This window comes from Felis catus, chromosome A3 (assembly GCF_018350175.1).
Source record: "Felis catus isolate Fca126 chromosome A3, F.catus_Fca126_mat1.0, whole genome shotgun sequence".
NCBI lineage: Eukaryota > Metazoa > Chordata > Mammalia > Carnivora > Felidae > Felis > Felis catus.
Window position 1 is genome coordinate 43006805 of NC_058370.1, and position 22521 is coordinate 43029325.

The window sequence follows — 22521 nt, forward strand, 5'->3', positions numbered from 1 at the left end:
TTCAGAAATAGAATACCACCAGGTGACCACCGCCCAGATCAACAACAGAATATTGCCACCAGCTCAGAGGCCCCTCATGCCCCTTTCAAGCAGGTTTACGTCCCCTATATCTGTCGTGCTGACATCAAGTGCAGACGTTGTTTAGACTATTCTTGAACTTGATATAATGTATCTGCCATATGTACACTTCTGTGCCCAGCTCTTTCCATGCTACGTGGGATTCACGTGTGCTATTCATGTATGGTTCATGTATAATATTGCAGCTATACAGCAATGGCTGCTGTGTAGTACTTCATTGTACGAATAGACTAATATGTTCATTAACTATTGCAAATAATACTACTGAGAACATTCTTGTACATGTCTTTTCAGGAGTTGCCAGAAATCTAGATTTTCATGTGAGGTCTCCCAACTTTTTAATGTTGTAACAAATTCAAAGAGTTTGAAAGACACCGTGCAGGGCAAAGCATGTTGGTAACTGTAATCTGCCTTCCAGTGAGGAATTTGCTACCGCTGGTGAGCTAAACAATGCTTAGAGAGCCCAGCCATGATCGGAGGATGAAGGAAGGGGAGGAAGGTTTCAGAAAAGTGTGATCTCTGAGTGGGGTCTCAAGAAGGAGAAGCCTGGGAAGAAGGTGGGGAAGGAAGAGGAAGGGAATTTCAGGCAGAGGAAGAGGTAACAGGCTGACCCATGCGGGGGAAATAACAAGAGATCCTTCAAGTTTGGGGCCATGGTGTATCTGGAGTGTGGGGATGGCGACTTCTCCACAAAGATGAGAGTGTCAATGACAGTCCACTATATGCCAGGCACAGTATTAAGCACCCATGTGCATTTTTCATTGCATTGTCATAACAGACGTTAGAATCATTGTTTGCTTTGTATATGGAGAGAATAAGACACAGAGAGGTTAAGTTATTTGCCCAAAGTCACACAGCCAGTAAGTGGAGGAGCTTGGACTTGGAGCCTTATTGCAGCTAAGGTGAGGTGGGGCCAAATCAGGCAATACCTCATGTGTTACTCCTGCATCTTTGAATTTATTCTGACCTTGATGGGAGACTCTGGAGGGTTTAAGCAGGGAGGCCATGTCACTATGACCACGGCACAGAGAAGGCAGAGAGAGGGAAGGTGGGATCGGAGGTGATTGCAGGAATCCAGGTAAGAAATGGCAAGGTCTCAGCTAGGACAGTGTTAGGGCATGAAACCCAGGAGAGAGATTTAGGAGATATTCTGTAAGCCACTGCCCTCCTTCCCAGGATTTGGGGACTGATTGGAAGTGGAGGAGTGGAGTGGAGCAAGAAACAGGTTTGTAGGAGAAGGTGACAAGTTCTATTCTGGACACATTGAACTGGAGGTGTCTGTACAGTGTCTGAGGGCCAAAGTCTCATAAGCTAATGGCCCTGTGGTTCTGGAGTCAGGAAGAAAATTGGGGCAAGAGATGAGCCTTGCGGGTCACCAGGATACAGGTTGAAGGCACAGGTGGAGGAGAGGATGGTGAGAAAAGAACAGAAGGTGGGACATAAGTGGGGGGAACTGCAAGGGTTTAGGAGCAAGAGGGTGTAGAGGGACACACTCAGACAACCAAGAAGGAGCAGTCAGAGGTATGGTGGGGACATTGCAAGAATAGTTCCATAGGCCATCGAGAGAGGAGAGAGGGTCCAAAAGGCAGCATCAATTCTTCGGAGGCCAAGCAAGAAAATTACCAACAAGTGCCCATGAGGTATGGCCACAAGGGCACCACTGGTAACCTTAGTGGGGTCCCTTCAGTGGGGACTCCCACAGGAAGATTGGGGTGCACTAGGGAGGGAAGAGGAGGTGAAGGAGAGGGAAATGATTGAGAAGCACACAGACCAGAAGCTTGCCTCACCCAGGGCCCCTTGGGAAGGTTTGATGCTGGAGGCCCTTCATCTTTCAGTTTGAAGCCATGTTTGATGGTTTTTATTAATACACATGTGTTTGTGTATCGACCTCCATCGTTTAACTAGCTTTGGGGATGAAGCCTTCTCTCTGTTCTTTTACCATCTTCTGGAAGAGTGCTCGCAACTGCTTACATTGCGTATGATCGTGCACACCATCTCTCGGTCCAATTCCAGGCTCAGAGTTCTTCTGGTTTTAAACTCTTATGATGGTGGGCAGGGGTGGGCGGGATCCATACCTTTCAACTCTTCACATCACTTGAAGTGATCTAGAATGGCATGTCCACATCCAGCCTGGGACAGCCACCGTGCACTGCATTGCTCCTGTCGGGTCCAGCCTCTGCCGTCAGTGGCTTGAGAAGGAAGGCAAGGTGTTAGAAAATTCAACTCCGTGACGCATGTCCTCACTCACCGATTTGTGAATGCAGGCCAGAGGAGCAAGAAGCAGAGCAGGCAACAGAAAGGACCCTCTAATTGAGTTGGCATGGGGGAAAATGCATTTATCTACGTGTCATCCTGTGGAGAGATACTTCACTATTGGCTTTGACTTCAATGGCTGATACATGAGACCAATCACCTAGGGATATCCTAATAAAGATTCATTCATTCATTCATTCATTCAGCCAACAAATATTTATTAAGAACTGTTGTAGTTTTGTTTAACAGCTACAAATTATTTTACATTCTTCTCATTAACATAGGCATGTAGAGTCCCATATTTAACAGCTTTGACCAACAGAATGTGGTAGAAGCTCTGCTTTGTGACTTCTGAGGCTACAAAGCTTTTGCCCAGTTCACGTAAAACTAAACCACCATATAAAGAATCTGATGACCCTGAGATTACCAGGCGGGGCTCCACCAAACCTTCTCGGGTGAGCCCCACCTCCCAACTATTCCAACCCAGGCATCAGGTACATGAGTGAGGATGACCTCTTGGAAGTAGATTGTCTAACCCCATCTCAGCCTTTTGAGATACTTCCAGCCACTCTAGTCTTCCCTGCTGAGGCCCCAGACATTGTGACACAGAGACAAGCTATCCCTGAGGGGTCCTGTCTGATTCTGTGGGCATAATTAAATGGCATTGTTTATGGGAAGGCCATTCTGCATAATGGATAAGAATTATCTGGGATAGGAACCTATTGTGTATTAGGTGCTATTCCAGGCACTTCAGATAAGCAATAAACAAGATAGGCAAAGTCCTATGTGGGGCCAACATGCCACCTGGGAAAGACAGATAATGTAAACAAATAGTAACTCAATGATTCAGAAAAATAAAACCAGGGAATATAACAGTGATTGCCAAGCTACATTTGGGGGTGATAGATCCAGGGAAGGTCTATCAGAGGAGCTGATATTTGGACTGAAAGCTGAATGACAACAGAAAGAACGGGAACAGCAAGTAAAAAGGTGCTAAGGATACTAAAAGAGCAGACAGAAGCCAGTGAAAGTGGAACGTGGTTAAGGAAGGGTATGAATGGAGGAGACGAGGCCAAAGAGATAGGTTGGGTCAGTCCAGCAGGACCTTGTGGACCATGGTGAGGAGGCTGGATTACATCCTAAGAGTAAGTGACATGATCTATACATTAAAAACTTGGTTCTGACTGCTGTGTAAGGAATGAATTATAGAGGAACAAGAGAGGAAGCAGGAACACCAGCGAGGAGCCATGGTAGTAACCCAGGTCAGAGATGATGTTGGCTGGGACAAGGAGGTCATATTGGAGATGGTGAGAAGCAGATGAAATAAGGCTGTGTTTCCGAGGTAGAGCAGACAGCTCTCAGTAATGAGATGATTATCGAAAGCAAGAGACAAGGAAGAATCAAGGACAATTCCTGGATTCCCTATGTCCATCTTGGATTCTGTTCTAGGTATTGTGGATGATGTTTTGTGGAGATTCTGGATTCTGTTATATTCCTCTGAAGAATATTGATGCTTATTTGTCTGTTTGCTTACTTGTTTTATAAAGCAGTAAACTTGCCCAGACTCAAACTGTAGACTCTGCCTTTTGGGAAGTTGTTCAAATCTCAGTTCAGTTCTCCTGGCTTTGGCTGGGCTGTGGGAAGTCTTTTCCATACATGCATGGATCAGGGATCAGCCAGAGATGTGGCCAGAGTTAGTACACAGAATATAGGGCCAATCCTCTCTTTTCTGGGGTTCTCCTCTCCCTCTTAACAGCTATACTTGCCCAGACCCTGCCTTCTGGTTCTTTCAGCCAGAAAGACTGCAGATTTTCTACTGGAGTTTTAGCTACCCTATGTAGTTCAGGCTGGGAACTGCCTTCAGGTGAAAGCCATAGAAATAAAAAATAGAAATAAAAAATGCCATTCCTTTATTCCAAGTGCATAGCCCCTTCCTGTTTCTGCCTGCTTTTGTTCACTCTCCAATACATTCAGGGAGGGTTTTTAAAAATTAAACTTTATATTTTGAGATGATTTTATTTTTTTCACATTTAATAATTTATTTATTTTTTAATTTACATCCAAGTTAGTTGGCATATAGTGCAACAGTGATTTCAGGAGTAGATTCCTTAGGGCCCCTTACCCATTTAGCCCATCCTCCCCCACAACCCCTCCGGTAACCCTCTGTTCTCCATATTTAAGAATCTCTTATGTTTTGTCCCCCTCCCTGTTTTTTAATTATTTTATATTATATTATATATATATATTTATGTATATTATATACTTTTTTATATTTTTATATTATTTTTGCTTCCCTTCCTTATGTTTTGCATCTTAAAGTCCTCATATGAGTGAAGTCATATGATATTTGTCTTTTCCTGACTGACTAACTTTGCTTAGGATAATACCCTCTAGTTTCATCCACGTAGTTTCAAATGGCAAGATTTCATTCTTTTTGATTGCCAAGTAATACTCCATTGTGTGTGTGTGTGTGTGTGTGTGTGTGTGTGTGTGTATTATATATAATATATATATGTATATACCACATTTTGAGATTATTTTAAAATCATATAAAGTTGTAAGAAGTAACAGAGATATCCTTTGTACCCTTTACTCAGTTTCCCCCAATAGCAACATCTTGTAAAACAGTGAAATAGCACAACCAAAATATTGACATTGAGATAGTCAAGATACATAACATTTCCATCACTACAAGGGTCCTTCGTCATTGTCCTTGTATAGCCGTACTCCCTGCCCTCCCACCTACATCCCTTCCTTAGCTCCTGGTCACCACTTATTAGTTGTTCATTTCTAAAATTTCATCATTTCAAAAATGTTATATAAATGGAATCATACAGTATATAACCTTTTGGGGAATTTTTGTGTTTGTTTTTGTTTTGTTTTTGCCCAACATAATTTCCTGGAGATCCATCCAAATTGCACGTATCAATAGTTCATCCCTTTATTCCATGGCAGAGATGTATCACAGTTGTTTTTTTTGTTTTGTTTTGTTTTGTTTTTGACCATTCACCTATTGAAGGATACCTGGGCTGATTCCAGTTTTTGGCTATTATAAATAAAGCTGCTATGAATATTTATATATAGGTTTTTGTGTGGACAAAAGTATTCATTTCCCTGGGATAAATGCCTAGGAGTGCATTGCTGGGATGTATGGTAGTTACATGTTTCACTTTTATTTGTTTATTTTTAAAAATGTTTATGTTTATTATTTTTGAGAGAGAGAGACAGAGTGTGAGCAGGGAAGGAGTAGAGAAAGAGACACAGAATCTGAAGCAGGATCCAGGCTCTGAGCTGTCAGCACAGAGCCTGAGGCAGGGCTTGAACTCACAGACCACAATATCATGACCTTAATCAAAGTCAGTTGCCTAACAGACTGAGGCACCCAGACACCCCTCACGTTTAGCTTTTAAAAGAAACTGCCAAGGGTTCCTGCGTTGCTCAGTTGGTTGAACATCCAACTCTGGATTTCAGCTCAGGTCATGAGATGGAGCCCTGCGTTGGGCACCCTGCTGGGCATGGAGTCTGCTTGGGATTCTCTCTCCCCCCTCTCTCTCTGCCTCTCCCCTGCTTGTGCTTGTGTTCTCTCTCTCTCTTTCTCTCAAAAAAAAAAAAAAAAAAGAGAGGGGCGCCTGGGTGGCGCAGTCGGTTAAGCGTCCGACTTCAGCCAGGTCACGATCTCGCAGTCCGTGAGTTCGAGCCCCGCGTCAGGCTCTGGGCTGATGGCTCAGAGCCTGGAGCCTGTTTCCGATTCTGTGTCTCCCTCTCTCTCTGCCCCTCCCCGTTCATGCTCTGTCTCTCTCTGTCCCAAAAATAAATAAATGTTGAAAAAAAAAAAGAGAAAGAAGGAAAAAGAAAGAAAGAAAGAAAGAAGAAAGAAAGAAAGAAAGAAAACTGACAAACTCTCGTCTAGCATGGCTGCACCATAACACATCCCACTAGCTGTGAATGAGGGATCCAGTTACTCTGTATCCTCACCAGCATTTGGCCTCATTACAATTTCTTATTTTAGTCATTCTGATAGGTATATAATGATATCTCATTGTGATTTTAACTTGCATTTCCCTAATGGCTAAAGATATTGAGCATCTTTTCATGTGTTTATTTGCCATCTGTGTATCCTCTTTGGTTAAATGTCTGTTCATTTCTGAGCTTAATCTTTTGGAAAGGAAAGCAACACATGTAATTCTAATATTTGTGTTCCCTGCAAGGCTCCACATTTTCAGGTGCCCCATCTTCCATCAGCTGAGGCTGGCATAGCAGAGCATTGTTGCTTCTAGGGTTCAGAAGATGATCATGGGTGTAAATCACCCATCAGATCAGAGAGGAGATTGGGGAGAAAGGAGGGAGAAAGCCAAATTTGTGGTGTCCTTAAAGAGGGAACTATGGATGATATTCTTTCTCTCTTCACCTCTCTTTTTTTCTAACCAGAGCAGAGGGTCCTGACCCACTTCTCAGAGTCCCATCCCTTCTATATCTTCCTGAGGCATCCCTTCTCACAGCCTCTCTCAAAGCCACAAAAAGCTGATCACACCATGTTGTACCTAGTAGGTGCTGCATAAATATTTGGGCTTGGTGGATTTGGTCTCATTGGAATCAATGGTGTGCACATGACAGGAAACCCAGTTAGAGCTTGCCTGGCCCAGAGCAGGAATTTGTTGGAAGAAGTCATTTCTGAGGTGTCTCAAGTTAGTGCAGGAAGAGCAGGAAGGAGTCTGGGTCTCGGGCAGCTGGAATCCATAATCCAATCCATCACTACTCTCTGTCTCTGTCTCTGTCTCTGTCTCTGTCTCTGTCTCTCTCTCTGCCTAGCAGCTTTATTCCCTCTAAGCACAGACTTCAACTTTCACAATGCAGGAACATGGTTGCCTCTAGCCCTTACGCCCATGGCATCCAGAAACAGAGAGTCTGATCTTTAAGTTGCAGGGTTGGTTTTTTATGTTTATTTAGAGAGAGAGAGACAGGGCAGAACATGCACAAGCAGGGAAGGGGATGCATAGGGAATCCCAAGCAGGCTCCACACTGATCATGTGGATTTCATGCACCCTAAGATCATGACTTGAACCGAAATCAAGGGTCAGATGCTTAACTGACTGAGCCACCCAGGTGCCCCTAGTTGTAGTTTATAAAGTCCTGGAGGAAGGTAATGGTGGACTCAGTGGGGACCAGGAGGTGGGCCATCATGACTGGCAGTAGAGAAGGGAAAGTTTATCAAAGTGGGAAGGATTTGTAGACTCAATCATTAGATGCCCCCTCCAAGTTTACTGCCAACTTTGAGGGTTCAAATGAGACCATTGAAAGGCCCACAAAGCTCCTGCTTTCCTTTGCTCTTCTCACCTCCCAACCTGTAACATCTGCTGGACTCCAACCCAAATCCCACCCAAGCCTGGGAGCCCGTTCAGCCAGCCTCCTCTGTGACCTCCTTCCTGGGGTTACTCAAACTTTTGATGACTTCTTCTGCGAGTTAGGGTCGTGCTAGCTGCCATAACAAACAAACCCCTGCAACACAGTAGGTTACACAGTACAAGATTTTTCTGGCTCACTTGAAAGTGGAATGTGTGTGTTTGAAGTTGAGGTTGCTTTCCACATGTTAATTTGGGGATCTAAATCCTCTTTCCATCTTGTGGCTCCACCTCTCCCTGCCTCAGAGTCCTTGACATTCAGCCAGGAAGATGGGAAAGAGAGAGAGAAAACACACCCACTTCTTAGCCACCTCACTTCTAGTCACATTCTCATTGGTGGGGACTGCTCACATGACCCTTCCAGAATATAAGGGGTTGTGGGAAATGAAGTTCCCAGCTGGATAACTGCTTCTCAGCCATGACTTTATACTATGTAAGGAAGAACATAGGGAATATACCTCAGAGATTAGTGCTGGTTTGGTTCCAGACCACCTCAAAAAATGAATGTCACAGTAAAGTGAGTCAAATGAATTTTGGGGTTTCCTAGCGCATATAAAAGTTATGTTTACACTCTACTGTGTAAAGTGTGCAAAATATTAAGTGTGCAATAGCATTATATCTAAAAAACAATGTACATGCCTCAATTAAAAAGTATTTTATTACTAAAAATGCTAACCATCAACAGAGCTTTCAGTGAGTTGTAATCACTGGTGGCAAATCACCACAACAAATACAACAACAATGAAAAAGTTTAAAATATTGCAAGAATTACCAAAAAAGTGACAAAGAGACACCACGTGAGCAAACGCTGTTGGAAAAAATGGCACTAAAATACTTGCTCGACACAGGATTGCCACAGACTTTCAATTTGTAAAAAAAAAAAAAAACACAGTATCTGTGAAGCACAATAAAATGAGGTATGTGTGTGTTTTGGCAGACCGTTGGTCATCTTGCCACCACCCCCAACCTAGGCAGTCAGCCACCCATAGATGAGTGCCTCATTGTCCTCTGTTTCCCGTCTGCTAATCTCAAAGTCCACAACACCTGGAGCCCTGGTCTCTTGTCACGCCCAGAGACCCAACAGGCTGATGGATTCATGAAAGGAGATGGTCAGCCTCACCCAATAGTTTTCTAAAAGCAAATTGGCAAACTGTGGTCTTCCTGCCAGTTGCCTGGCTTTGTAGATGATGCTTTATTGGAACCAGGGTAAGGACTAGGGACAGGTAAGTGAGACGGGGTCAGGCAACAGAAGATTAGGTCATGTCTTCATTTGAAATTTTGACAATTTGTTCATCATGGATTTTTGGAGTTACTTTTGTTTTTTAATAAAAAGTAGCATGTTAGGGATGTCTGGGTGGCTCAATCGGTTAAGCGTCTGACTCTTGGTTTCAGCTCAGATCGTGATCTCACGGTTTGGGAGATCGAGCCCCGCTTCGGGCTCCATGCTGTCAGTGCAGAGTCTGCTTGGGATTCTGTCTCTCCCTTTCTCTCTGGCCCTTCTCCACTTGTTCTCTCTCTCTCTCTCTCTCTCTCTCTCTCTCTCTCTCTCTCTTTCTCCTTCTCCTTGTCTCTGACTCAAAATAAATAAATAAACTTTAAAAAGAATAGCATGTTAAAGTATTTTTGATCCCGATTACTGAGTTTCTTGGTGTTTCCTTAAATGTTGCACCCAAGCCAAGTGCATCACTCACCTGCCTGTCATGGTCCTTCCCTCTCTGAAAAGCCTAGCATCTGGGACTGTGCCCAGCCCCAGGTGAGACTGGCATTGAGAGAGAAGGAGGAGGGTCCCTCTGCTGTGTCCTGAAGAAGCATGCCACACTCTTTCCACCCCACCTGCCCTGAAGCACTGGAGTCTCCCGCTGATGCTGGAGGGCCACTGTAGGTGGTGCGAAGGGCCTGGTGAGTCCCCAGAAGGCCTCCCTCCTCTACAAAGCTCCTGCTTCCTCTGAAGATGGCCCTGGGACCCTGCTTATCTCATTTCCCTGGCATCATTTTGAGGTGAGTCCTGAAAGCTTTCAAATTGAAGCCATATCTCATAACAATTTGGTAGAAAGATACAACTGTCACCAGGTTGAAGCTATAGACCTTTTCCAGAGCTATTTCATTTCACTTCACAGCCCCCAGGTTTTGCTCCTTTTTATTTTGCAGCTGATTCTCCCTCCCCCTCTCCTTTCCTCTCCTTCTTTGGTGATCTCCTCCCCTATCACTGTGATTTCCATCCCCTCCAGCCTTGGAGTAGGTGCTGCCTGGGGCTGGGTTGGGAGGAAGAAGGAATGTCTTCATGTGTGATCCAGGCTCTGGCAGTTTCTTTGGTGATCATGGTATGGGGGGAGGTGGCAGCTTGCTTTAAAATGAAAATGAGACTGTTTCACAACCAAGTCAGACACCTTGCATCCTGCATGAGAAGGACCAAAGCCTGGGAAAACCATGTTACCCCTCCCCCAAGAAAACAGGTTCTATGAATTTATGGAAGTTGACCTATGACACACACTCATCCTATGGCCCTGCAGTTGTCTCCCACATGCCGAAGAGAAAAGCAAGAGCCATGTTCAAGAAGGTTCACAGCAGGGGCACCTGGGTGGCCCCATTGGTTGAGCATCCAGCTCTTGATTTTGGCTCAGGTCATGGTCCTGGGGTCATGGGATTGAGCCTTATGGCACTCAGCGTGGAGCCTACTTGGGATTCTCTTTTTCTTTCTCTCTCTCTCCCTCTAAATTAATTAATTAATTAATAAACAAACAAATAAATGATGGTCCACAGTAGCATGCACCATAATCGCCCCAAACTGGAAACTACCCAAATGTCCATCAACAGTAAAATGGATAAATAAATTGAATAAATAATAATCATAATCCTAAGTAAACAGATGGATAAACAAATAAATGCCATCCAATGGAATACTCTACAGTGGCAAGAATAAACAATCTACAAGTATACACACAGACACTATGTTGAGCAAAAGAAGCCAAACACAGAGCACATGCTGGGTGACCCCAAGTATGTAAGCACAAGAGTGCACCCCAGTCAGTGCTGGGTGGGTGAGCCGTGCCTCTCCAGGAAAGGGGGACATGAGCCCCCGTGAAGCAACGCTAAGACAAGGCTGGTTCTCACGTGCCTGCCAGAGCTGCCATGCTCCAGGCCAACGACACCCTTCAGACTAGTTCAGCTCAGCCCCCTATGACCACACCGTGCTCCTCACAGCATCAAGAGAGGCCACTGGGTTGAGGGACAGCTTTCAGTGACAGTCAGTGAGTGCGTATTGAACATTCACTATGTGTCAGGCACTGTGCTAGATGCTGGCAACCCACTCTCGTCCTCACAACCGTGACAGATAAAAAGCAAGTACGAAATAAACAAGGTGATTGCTAATTGTGACAACAGAGAGGAGACCCAACCCTAATATTTATGGGCCCCAGACAAGAGTTCAAGTGGGGGCCGCTGGCCTAAGCCCACTCCTTTCCTTTCCTGTTCTAGGCTCTATCCTGCTTCTGAAGGGGCCTTCAGCCACGTGAACAACCCAGATGTACACTTACCTTCCACCCTGTCCTCTCCATAGGTGCAGGAGAAGATACCCAAGGAAGAGAGCCCTGTGCAGCCCTGGCAGCAGGCAGGGGGGCCTTGTGCGTAGAGTTGTATACACTCCTGGGCTCTGGACGAGGGCCCTCCTTTGGCCCCATCCACTCCTTGCCTTGCAGGGAGGAGCATGGAGAGGGGAGGGTGCCTGTTCACCTGGTTCAAATGGCAGAACTGGTCATATTAACTGGGGTAGGAGCCACTTGGGGGAGAGGAGGCGCCATGTGGGTGCCGGTTGTGCAAAGCCCCAGAAAACATTGTGGGAGGAGGCAGGACGGAGTTTACAGAAAGAAGGCCAAGGCACCTAGAGCGGGGGGAGCTGAGTGGGGCAGACCACACAGAGAAATGAGGGTTTTATTCTCAGGGCCACGGGACCCATGGGAGGGATCTTTATTTCTTTTGTATCGAGGTATAATTGACACATAATAAAATGCACCATCAAAAGTGTACAGGTCGATATATTTTATACATGCATACATTCATGAAAACACCAGCAGAGCAAGACACAGAACATTTCCAGTGTCCTAGAGAGCTCCCCTGTGCCCTTCCCAGTCAATAGCCCCTGAAAATAACTACTGTCCTGGCTTACATTGCCAAAGATTGCTTTGCCTAATTTTGATCTTCAAATAAATGAGGTCGTAGGACTCTGGGCTCACTTATGTCTGACTTCATTCACTCCACATTGTCTCTGTAAGATTCACTCATTTTGCCACATGTAGGGCAGGTCATACATGTGTGGCCGTGTAGTATTCTACTGTGTAAGCTTACTGTGACATGCCTATCTATTCTCTTGTGGATGGACAGTTGGGTGGCTCCAGTTGGGGGCTATTAGGAATGAAGCAGCTGTGAACACTCTCGGCTGTCTTTCAGTGGTGCTGGGCGCCCATCTCTGTTGGGCGTATGCCCAGGAGTGGAACCACTAGGTCGTAAGGTAGGTCTGTGTTGCCCTTTGTAGGTCCCATCAAGGAGTTCTTCAAAGTGGTTTGAGAGTCTGATGAAGGGCTTCCCATGGGAGCCTGGCACAACAGGCTGTGTATATAGGAAAGGTCAGGTCAGCTGCTGTGTGAAGAGCCCTAAGGGATCAGAGTGGAGGGGAGGAAACCCTAGGGGGTGATGGAATGATCCAGGTAAGCAAGGATGAGGCGACGGTGTGACTGGTAGCAATGGGAATGAGGAAAACACTCTCCCACCTCAATGAGAAGGATACAGCAAGCTCGCTGGCCAAAGCCACACAACATAGAATCAGTCCTTAAACCCAGAGATTCTAACTCAGCCCCACAGAGTCCCTCTCGGCTCAGCACCCCATCTCTCTTTGAACTGTGCATCGTGTGGCCCCAAGGGCAATGAAGCTGGTATGGGAAATCTCAGAGAGCAAATAGACCTCTTAGGGATAAGCAAACAATTAGCTTTCCCACCCGGCCTAGAAGTCACTTGAAGCCTAGAAGCAAAATGTTGTTTTGCTCACTTATTTATGGCCTCTGTTCAGCTTCCCAAACACCCCATCTCCTTGTCTGTTCCCTGGAATCTCTCCGGGGTTGGAAACCCAGTAGCAAACACTGAGAGCTTTCTCAAACCTTGTTCACACTCTACCCCAGGGACATATGCTACAGACTAGGAAGCTCACTTCCTTGGCACACTTCCTTTGGGCAGCCAGTGGTTGCGGTTAGTGTTGCACCCATACAAAGCCAGCACTGAATCTGGGGCATGGCAGGCCTCCTCCACCTATAAAAATCAGAGCCAGGAAATCCCACAATGTACGGTCTTCCTGTAGGGACTGGTGAAAATTTCTCTACTATCTAGACAGCAGGCTAATTGGAGACGAACCACCTTTATTACTCACTAGGTGGGGTGATGACCATCTACATGGCTTTGGGTCCTCTGGAGGTATCAATGCAGGGTATCACTAGGACTCTTTGAGAATGATACAGAAATCCAATTCTAAGTAGCTTTAATAACAACACAACAAATTCATTGATTTGTGCACCTGAGAAATCTAGAGGTATTGGTTTCAGGAATAGTAGGTTCTGGGTGCTCAAAAATATTATGAGGCTCCAATTCTCTTCATTTTTCATATTTGCCTTTATCTCTGCACTTTCCAGCTAGTTCTCTTCATGTAATAGAAAAACATGGCCACCGATAGAACAAGTCAATCTCAGCCAAAAAAGTGGGCCTCTTTACCAATGTAGTTTTCCAGGGTGGGCTTTCTTTAGACTAACCTGGGTCAGGTGTTCAACTTGAACCAATCACTGTGGTCAAGAGCCTTGATGTGCTGATTGACTATCCTGGAATCAGAGGTGCACTGAGAGGTAAGGAGGGGGTCCTCCAAAGAAAAGTGGGTATGTATTATTTGCAGGAAAAGGGAAAGTAGATGATGAAAAACCATCAAAAAGCAGATTTTAAAATTGTATCTGGTTGCAGGGCGCATGGGTGGCTTAGTTGGTTACGCTTCCGACTTTGGCTCAGGTCATGATCTCACAGTTCGTGAGTTTGAGCCCCACATTGGGCTCTGTGCTGACAGCTCAGAGCCTGGAGCCTGCTTTGAATTCTGTGTCTCCGGACAGAACAAGACAGAGCACAAGAGGGGGAGAGGCAGAGAGGTGGCAGGGGGGACACAGAATCTGAAGCAGGCTCCAGGCTCTGAGCTGTCAGCACAGACCCTGATGCGGGGCTTGAACCCACAGACAGCGAGATCATGACCTGAGCAGAAGTCGGATGCCTAACTGAATGAGCCACCCAGGTGCCCCAAAAAGAATTTTTTAAATTGTATCTGGTTGCTTCAAATAGCTGCACTTTCCTCATAGGAAGTTGCTGATAAACTCATTCCAGGTAGCCTGAGAAGAATGGATGGGTGGGTGAATGGATGGATGGATGGATGGATGGGTGGGTAGATGAGTGGGTGGATGGATGGGTGGATGGGTGGATGGGTGGAAGGATGAATAAATGAACAAATGCACACAGGAACAAATATTTACTAGTTGCAAGAATTTAAGCTACTTGAGAGCAAAAACCTAGCTGAGGACAGGGCACATAGTAGGTCAAGGGTGGCAAATGCCTGGCATCACCAAGAGATGACTCTTCTCTTTCCTGTTGAGCTCGGACTGGCCTCAGAATCCTTCTTAACACAACACTCCAGATGAAACTAATCACCATCCTTTTCAAATATGTACATCACTTCCTTCAGAACCTGCCCCAGCTTTTTGGTATTGCTCAACAGAAGTATGTTGACATGAAGTAGGTATCTACCATGGGTTGGGCTCATTTGAACACATCACCTTGTTAAATGAAGGCAATCTGCTCTGTCCCCTTTCCTGTCAGTCCTCCCTTTGCCAAAACTCCAATGAGTGTTGACATCAATCTATTTCCAGAAAGTGTCCACAGACCTTTAAGATGGTAGCTCTATATGTGAAGCCATCCCAAGACAAGAAACCCCACAGCAGAGGTGTGCTGATACGCATCCAACAACTAGCTCCCCAAAAAGAAAGGTCCCAAGATGTAGCATTTGCCAACTACTATGGCATAAATTCTCCCACTGTAACCAATTTCAACCTTCCAAACTGAAGCTACTGAAAATAGAACTCAGAAGGGATGTTGACAATCAGCTCTTGAGTGCTGACGTGAGCTAGCTGCGGCACCCCACAGCCTTAGAGGGTGTTGTGTTTCCCAAGGGATTCTAGAACCATGTGAGAATTGACTTTGAGGCTACGTTTCACCAAGAGTCACCCAAGAATATTTGCTTATACTCCAACACAGAAACCTAAGTTCTCTTCTAGAAGTTTGCTACTTCCCAAATCATAGTCAATGTTACTTTAGGCTCCAAAGCAAAATGTGCAGTGAAGGGTGTCGGCTGACTTCATTCCATAAAACCTACTCTGAGGTATTGAATGCCTTCAGCATATCATTCAGTTCCGCTCTTATTCTGTGGTGTTTGCATTTAATCCACTCACCAACAAAACAATAAGTTTTAAAGTCCCCCCCCCCAATTTCATTATTGGAAATGGTAAATAAATGCCAAAGTAGTATATGACCATGGTGACCTGACTTCAATTATGGTCGGTTCATGACCAATCTTGTTCTGTCTACACCTGACCCATTCTGCACCTCTTGTATTACTCGGAAACAAATCCCAAACATCATCTCATTTATCTGCAAGGATGTTAGTAGAAAGCAATACCGTTTTAATCTGGAAAACTCATCGAAACTGAGGTGTTAGTAACTGAGGAGGGTCTAAACTATCAGCCTGCTCTGACTTGGTGGAATTTCTCACTGGGTCATAGGCTGAAGAATGATGTCGTGATAGTGCATTATTTCCCCAGTGGGGAAGTGGGGGGTGAAGCTTTTGGGGGTGAGGAGCTGTTAATGGGACCTAAATTACAACCTGTAAACAACTACTGTCCCGGCTGCTTGCAGGGTAATTCTTGTTACTACCCTCAATCAGAGGCTCGCACAAAAGGATATTTGAGTTCAATCCAAAGAATGCTCCCATTCTGTTCCAGCTCTGTAAGTCTCAAGTATCCAGATCTTGTTCCAGTTCAGACTGATTCATTATAATTTTTTTAAGTGGGGTGGAGAGGGGCAGATGTAGAGCTGCAAAGTTAGGAAAATGGCCAGCCACTCAGAGCTCTCTGATTCCTCTGACTCTGGTGTGTCTGGAGGTCTCCCAGTCTGGGATGCAGCCCCTTGGAGGGAGGGCAGTGGGGTACTGCCCTCTGCCCAGCAGTGGTGACAGTCTGGAGGTCCACAAAGCCACATCCCGGAGTTCAACTTGTTTTGTGTGGCTCTTGTAGCGTTTATTTAAAAGATATGGGGATCTTTTGCCAATATTTATCAATTGGGAGGTTTTCCATAAAACTCTTAGAGGCCATCCCGACAGCTTTTCAACCCAGCCTCATGCAAGGCAGGCTGGGGACTCTAGCCCCCACCTCTCCCAGGGAGCCAGTGACGGACGGATATTGGTGGAATAAATACCCCATCTTTCTCACATGTAGGTGAGCAGCCTCTACAGCATGTTCTGTGCCAGCCTCCGGGGTCTCCGGCGGCCTGAGCCCCAGCTGTACCCACCCAGGTACACCCCGACTGGGCTTCCTTCCCATGCCTCTCTCTCCCCCTTCCCCACTCCTCTCCTCCTGCTTCCAGGAAACTTCTCACAAATCATCTGCTTGCACTCAGTCTGCACTCAACCCTTGTCTGGTGTGGGAGAATTCAATCCCAAGACGCCTTCCACCAACTCCCAGCCCAGGCCTCCTAGCTTATCAGCCTCTAGCCCTCTGGGGCCAGTTCCTCTGAGGGCAGAGCACCACCACCAGCCAGTCATTGTGCAAAAGCGCAGCTAGCCTCAGAGATCAAAGCGGCCTCTGCATTTGGGGAAAATATTGGGTCAAATAGCATGTCATTTCAGAAAAGCTCTCAAGTACAGCATTCCCTGAGCTCTGCAATTACAGCCTCTTTCTCTGCTCACTTTAAATGCCCCTGCAAGCAGCTATTTACTCTCTGGCCCTGGGCACCACTAAAGGGCTCATTCTAAATATATCACGACTAACTCACAACCCTCATTGGCCCAAATGCGTATTTGTGAGTCGCCCAAGCCTGTGGTTGAGTGCTTCCAAGTAAAACCCAGCCACTGTGGGAAGTTCAAAGTGCAGGGAGCAGAGCCCCTACTCCCCGCCCTCCCTCCAGGGAGTTGAGATTCATTGTTAGATTGGCTCCAAGGGCAAGAGCCTCCTAGGGTTTATAACAACATGTCTGAAGCTTTAAAATATGCACCAATAAATATTTGTCAAATACATTCTGAAGCCATACAGGTGGATCCTTTTTCCTTCCTTCTTTCCTTCTCTCTCTTCCTCCCTCCCTTCCTCTCCCCCCCTTTCTTCTTTCTTGCCCTCTTTCCTTCCTTCCTCCCCTCTCTCTCAAGGCATACGCGCCATGCGGTGCCATTGCTTGTGATGGGCAAAGACTGAAACCGGCCTTTGTGTCCCTGGGCATGGGAGGGTTAATTCCATTAAGTTCTCACCACCTAATGGGATACTCAGTGGCCTTTTCAGAGGGAGCTTAATGCTCCGAGCTGGAAGTACCTCCAAACGTAGTGTTAAGTGAAAGAAAAGTGTGCACTGTGACTTGTGGGAAAAGGGTGGGGGGTACCTATAAAGGCATGCAATGTCTCTGGAAGGATAAACAAGAAACGGCCACCCGGGGTTGCCTCTGGGGAGAAATAAAACACAGAGGACAGAGGGGAGAAAGAAACTTCACTTTGCATGATACATATATGTGTGTGTCTGTGCACACACACACACACACACACACACATTTAATGGAACATCAATAAAAACAGAGAGGAGCCCTGTCCCCTAATCTGAACCTACTAACCTTGGTGTGCAGTGTCACGATGGGTTTCAGAATCCTGTGTCAGCTCCCTGTCCGGTGTCTGGCTCCAAGCAGTAACGCATAGGTCCCTCTTGAATAAAGCCAGTGTGGTCCTATGTGTGGCCCCCCGTCTCTCTAAATGAGACTGATAACTTTGCCTCCTCCAGGCAGAAGCAACAACAATCAGAAAAAAGAGTTCCAGACAGGACACAGCAGACACCCCTTCATTCATCCAGGACCTATTCGCTAAGCGCCTACTGTGTGTCAGTCAGGGTCCTGGGCTCTGGGGTTACAGTGGAACAAGACAGATAAAACTCTCTGCCCTCACAGGGCTTGTATTCTAACACAGGAGGAAGGAGGACAGATGATCCCCAAGCTGAATAGAGGCGGTGTGGCTAAGGAGGGGAAACAGCGGGAAAGTGGATAGGAAGTGAGGGGTTGAAATCATCACTGAGAAGGTCAAGGCCTGAGAAGGGAAGGCAGTGGGGTCTGCAATATCCGGGGGGGGGGGGGGAGCCAGAGGGGACAGCAGGTGCAGAGACCCTACTGGCTTGAGAGGGGACAAAGCCCTCATTTGTGGAAGGGTCTGTGTGGCCTGGGCACCTGGGAGCGCCCCAGAGGCCTGCTTCCTCCCCTGCTTGGTGCACATAGTACTGGAACGGAATTGGACAAGTCAACCCCTGTACTCAGAGCTGGATGCAGCCAAAAGCCAGAGAGGATGGAGGGCTGTGTTGCTCACCTGGGCAGTCCCAAGGGGGGACGGATGTCCTGCTGCCACTGACCTCTGCCTCCAGATTTAGACCAAACAAGCTCTAGGGACCAAAACAAAAATAAATATTCTGAGAATGCTTTGTCCTGAATATCCCTCCACACAGACGTTCCCAGTGTGGGGTCTTCAGGTCATTCAGCCTGCAAAATAATCCACTGTGAGCCGCCCCTCCCCCCTGCCCCCCCCCCCCCCCCCCCCCCCCCCCCCCCGCCACGGTGGCTCAGTCTGTTAAGCGTCTGACTATCGGTTTCAGCTTGGGTCATGATCTCACAGTTCATGAGTTCGAGCCCTGCATTGGGCTCTGTGCTCGCAGTGCAAAGCCTCTTGGGATCCTCTCTCTCTCTCTCAAAGAATTCAAGAATAAAAAATTTGAAAAAATAATCCACTGGGAGGAAAGGGATGTAGGGGGGCTCTTAAGATTCACCAAAGAAAACCTGTCTCACTTTGTTCAGTGGGCGGGGGGGGGGTGGGAAGAACATCTGAGCCCCCTGGACAGACAAGTGTGTTGGTGTCAAGGTAAGCACCCATCTGTGGGGGTACATTCAGTGTAAGGAAATCCCTCCTCCCAGTCCCCTTAAAACCTTTCCCTTTGCCGAAAGATGGGGGGCAAGTGCAAGGGGACTTCCTAAGGATGCTGCCTAGAAACTCTACACTTGGGGAAACGCCCAGCAGAAATGAGTGCTTGCGTGGGCATGAGCACCTGAAGGCATGTGCCAGAATATTCATAGTGGCACTGTTCACAACAGCCCCAGACGGGAACCAGACTCTCTCCAGCAGGAGGATATATAAATAACATGCGTACGTTCACACAACAGAACACAACTCAGCAAGAAAAAAATAAACGACATTCAGCGATGTATGATTCCATTTACATGAAGGTCAATGGCAGGTAAAACTGACCAATAGTGACAGAGGTCCAGAGTGGTGGCTAATGGGGGGGGGGGGGGCGGGTGACTAACTTGAAAGGAGTGTGAGGGAAGCCCTGGGAACTGGGGCGCCCCATACTTTGATCTGGGCCATACAGCTGGGCACACATGTAACATCCAGTGAGCGGCCCACTTCAATTCCTGCACGTACTGTCTACAGTAAGGGCCAATGAAAAAGCCAAAAGCAAAACAAAGAGTAAAAACATAAAAATAGGGGCGCCTGAGTGGCTCAGTCTGTTAAGCGGCTGACTTCGGCTCAGGTCATGATCTCACAGTTCATGGGTTCAAGCCCTGCATCGTGCTGTGCTGTCAGCTCTGTGCTGACAGCTCAGAGCCTGGAACCTTCTTCGGATTCTGTGTCTCCCTCTCTCTCTGTGCCTCCCCTGCTCGCACTCTGTCTCTCTCTCTCTCTCTCAAAAATAAATAAAGATTTAAAAAAACCATAAAAATACAGACAGAAAAGGGGGAAGAGGTAGCCCAGAGCTGCCTGCTTTTCTTGAACTACTAGGGATTCCCTAAAAGCCTGGCGGGGGAGGGGGTCCCTTTTCTCTCCACCCACCCCACCCCCCGCTTCAGCCCAGCCCAGCCCACGGCCACCTCCAGCCCCCAGTGGGTCCCTCCACCGTCCCTCTGGCACCCACCCCACCCATTGTTTACAGGGCCATCAGAGATCACATGTGACCTACTTAGGGACCTGAAACAGACTCTGTAGGGGAGAGGGAGATGGGGTGTAGGGATGGTGGGGTGTCTTCCCAAAACATGAATCTGCACAGGCCACTCCTGTGGTTGACTCTCCTCAATGACTTGCCTTTGTCCTCAGGATAAAATCTCAACTCCTTAATATGGTTTACAGGCCCTCCCAGGTCCGACCAGAGGCCCCCTCCTCCTATCCCACCACCCTCTCCCTGACAGAACGGACATCAGGTCCCTAACCGGGTCACAGGAGCTTGCTCCCACTTTCCCAGTGCTCCACCAGCCTCAGCAACTGCCCCAGTGCTCCTCTGCTGGTCCTGCAACTCTGTCAGCACCTCTTACCCTCCTGGGGCCACAGCCTTAGAGTGTTCATGGTACCAGTGTACAACCACCTGTCCGGGGGTCTATATCTCCTGCCACATGAAGCCCCAGGAGGGCAGGGACGCACCTGGAAGGGCTGCTGTCATGCATGCCATAATGCGTGGGAAACGCCTAGTGAGTACCCAGTGAAATTAACATTTAACTTGATAAATGTTAATTTCCCTGCCCTGGATCGGGATGGGAGTGCAGGGAAGGGCTGAGGGTGTAGGGATTGGCTCTGGGGATCGTGGAAGGGCTTGTGGGGGGCTGAGGTGAGGGCCAGGCAGGCTTTTGGGATGGGCTGTAAGCCTCTCTCCCTTTGGGTTCTCATCCACTTAGACTTCTCTCCCTGTCCCAGGGCAAAGAAGAAAGGCCTAGAATGAGTCACGGGGGGGAGCTTTGGGAAGACTCTTTATGTCTTTCTTCACTGCTGTGCTTCAAGTGCCCACAAGCCCCTTTACGTGGTGGCCGCTGGCCTTCAGCCTGTGCCCCACCCACCCCCACCGTACCAAATGCTGGCTGTGCCCCTACTTGGGGCTCATCACATTGGGACAGATGGCTGTGCTCTTGATATTCTTCTGGTGGATTTGGCAAAAGATTACTTACTGGATGAGTTTCAGAGACTGCCCCTTCCTCGTGACATGCCAAGGTGGGAGATGCTGGTCAGTGGCCTCTAGCTCCCCTCCCCTCCTGGCCTCTGATGGCCAAAGAAGACAGGGAGGGAGGAGGTGAGAGATAAGGCAGTGGGAAGGAGGCCACTCCAGTCGCTGCCCCATCCCCTTGATGCCTTTACTTTCTGACAACTTATTCCTGCCCTTCTCCTTTCTTCTGTCTCTCCTCTCCCTGTCTGGGTTCTTAGATTTTCTTCTGAAAATACAAATCCAAGTCAACTATCTTGGAACACCCTGACTCCAAGAAAAATGTGTTGAAGGGGGTGGAAACGACTCAGAAGGTAGTTGAGAGTCTCAAGTTGGGTGAGCCTCCCAAAGAGGCTAAAGTCCCCAAGACACATGAGTCCCCAAAGCAGCCAAGATCTATGTGTTGGTCAAGACAACACACAGGCCTGAGGAGGAGCCGGGCCGTGGGGGACCGCTGCTGCTGTCACCCCCAAAGAGCATCCGGTCTGTCTGCATACTCATGCCTCAGCCTAGCAACCCAGCTGGCAACTGTGCAGCTGGAAGCCAGCACCATGCCCTTGTCCCTAACACACCTCCGACCCCCCTGATCCCCCTGAACCATTCCTTCCTCCATTCGCGTGTTCACCATTTATTCCCAGCCCCTCGCACTTGGTCTGATACAAGTAGATGCCCAATGATATGTGATGAATGGATGGATGGATGGACCTATCTGGAAGGTTGTTGTAGCAAACCTGGACGCCCCACCCTTATTTGTAGGGCTTTACCAATTCCATCTGCCAGTGTCTGTCTCTCTTTATACAAAAGCTTTTTCTAAAGCCTCAGAAAGCTGCCCTGCCTGTGAGCACCCCTGCCCCCCGCCCCCCGCCAGAGTTTCCCACACCATTGAGCTCTGATTGCCCCCAGAGCTAACCTACTCTGTGACATACCTGTACTGGCCCCTTCCCTTCCCTGTCCACTCCCCTGGGGCCTCCCCAGTGTCAGAGTCTCACGGAGCACCTCCCAAATAAACGACTTACCGTTAAATCCTTGTCCCAGGCTCCAATAGCAGGACTTCTCTTGGACATACAGCCCCCAATGCTGCATAAAGCTGAATTTGGGCCTCCAACGCCAGGCCCTGGACCCGTGCCCAGATGTCCACAGAGCACACAGCGGGCGGGTGTCGGAAAGGACAGAGCCGGCGAAGATTCACAAACAGAAGGGCCGTGACTGCCAAACTGAGAGAAGCAGCCAGGATTCCAGGGGTAAAGGAAAATATGAGGCCACGGGGACACAGTAAAGAGTGACAAAAGCAGAAATTAAAGTTGGAAATGAAAAGACCTCTACGGAACTGTGCCAGATGCCTGGAGGGGGACTCTGTCCCTCCCTCTGTTCTGGCTTGTGAAGCCGGCCGCAGTGGTAGGGGGAGGGAAGTTCACTGCTCAAACTTATGGGATGCCACACAAGCCTGTTCGCCACATCCTGTTCCAGCCCTGGAA

The 22521-nt window shown here is 47.6% G+C and overlaps 1 long non-coding RNA gene across 1 annotated transcript; it reads right to left on the reverse strand.

The window, feature by feature from the left end:
- Window positions 1–642: 642 nt before the first annotated feature.
- LOC109498577 lies at window positions 643–22295 on the reverse strand. The gene is made up of 3 exons (XR_002155401.2): window positions 22063–22295; window positions 18400–18472; window positions 643–2267 (listed from the first exon to the last, which is right to left on the reverse strand). It is a non-coding gene; the product is annotated as an uncharacterized LOC109498577 (long non-coding RNA).
- Between the last annotated feature and the right edge of the window lie 226 nt (window positions 22296–22521).